At 40.0% G+C, this 1,504-nt stretch overlaps 1 non-coding gene across 1 annotated transcript; it reads left to right on the top strand.

Annotated features, from left to right (window-relative positions):
* The first annotated feature begins 207 nt into the window (after positions 1 to 207).
* Positions 208 to 289, top strand: trnal-aag. Its single transcript has one exon. It is a non-coding gene; the product is annotated as a tRNA-Leu (tRNA).
* The last annotated feature ends 1,215 nt before the right edge of the window (positions 290 to 1,504 follow it).

Genomic DNA, 1,504 nt, shown 5'->3' with positions numbered 1-1,504 from the left:
CCCTGCATGTTTGTTTGTTTTTTACTCACTTAATGCCGGTTACAATATTCTAAATTCAATGCCAGAGAAAAATGACAAAGTGTGATAAGATTTAAAAAAAAATTTTGGGCTTTTTCCTTGCGAAGGTATTTTTCCAAATGACATTAACAAGAATACCATTAGTTACGGTGCCTATGTCTTTCACGATGTGGAGAGCTGCTTTTTGAAGGTAGTGTGGCCGAGTGGTCTAAGGCGCTGGATTAAGGCTCCAGTCTCTCTTGAGGCGTGGGTTCAAATCCCACCACTATCATCTGCATATATTACATAGCTGGAAGCTAACCTGCAGCTGTATCATTTGGGCTGAACTTGGTAAAAGTAACTAGAATCATCCATCAATCACCTTGCTGAGATTTTTCCATGTTAACCTGAGGTTCAACGATTGGTGTTTTTGAGTAGAAAATCAACAAATAATTGTGATAATCTCCGTAATGATCAAAATAATCATGAATATAATCTTGGCCATAATCGTGCAGCCCAAAGACATCAAAGGTTTTATTAAACCAGGTTGGCTCGAAGGAGCCCTCTTTTCCAGAGTTTCCCTTCGGGGATCAACAACGTATTTCTGATTCTGATGTGGAGATGGATAGACGAACCAAAAGCATAATACTTCTTGCCGAGACATAACAAGAAACAAAAAAAAGAAGTAGGGGAGATAGAGTTGAAGAACCTTTTTTTAGGACACCCAAATTTTGTTGCTCATTACCATTTCTTCCACCACGGGCCCCTAAGGAAACGTGCGACTGTGAACTCTTGTTATCTATAGCAACGACAGGTAACAATGAGCGGAAGTACTTCTCTCTTTTAGTATAATCGTCACTATACGACCCAGTTTAATCTCGGTAAACTTTGCGGAAATCTGACTGTTTATCTGTGTGGATTTTAAAATCTATCTGTCAACCCCCTCTTGCCCGTATTGGATGGAATGATGTCAATTTGCACTTTTTATCTAATATACATAACAGACTGGAGGTTCATCCAGGTTCAATTTATCCAGTTTCTTTCCGTTTTTTACAACCCCAGGATTTAAAACACAGAAATATTCTTTCACCAAATTCCCAGCCAATCACAGTCAGTACTTGTCTCACAAAACAAAACGTCTCAATGTCCAAATGAAATCATTCATTCAGCAGAATTGAAATTTTAATTTACCCCCGCTGTTTGAAATTGCTTCCTTGTCTTTTGGATTTCAGAGTGGAATCAGCGAGCCCTCAGTGGTTCCTGACCCTCTGTCTCTCAAAGATGTTCTGGCAAGGTTTAGAGGCAGGTTATCATCAGATCCCCAGAGTGCACCGTCATCAGTCACCAGCGAGTCCCGATCTGATCCCTCCTTGAAATCTTGCCGACAACGCCAAGTTTGTTGTGTAAGTTTTGGTTCAGCAAGGGAGGAATTTGAGAAGAGACCTTGTTGAAAACAAAATAAAGACAGGCTGCAAACTGGATTAAAGGTTTAGGTATTTGGTGGAAG

Source organism: Etheostoma cragini, unplaced genomic scaffold (assembly GCF_013103735.1).
Source record: "Etheostoma cragini isolate CJK2018 unplaced genomic scaffold, CSU_Ecrag_1.0 ScbMSFa_1352, whole genome shotgun sequence".
Taxonomy (NCBI): domain Eukaryota; kingdom Metazoa; phylum Chordata; class Actinopteri; order Perciformes; family Percidae; genus Etheostoma; species Etheostoma cragini.
This window is presented reverse-complemented; position numbering and strand designations above follow the sequence as displayed.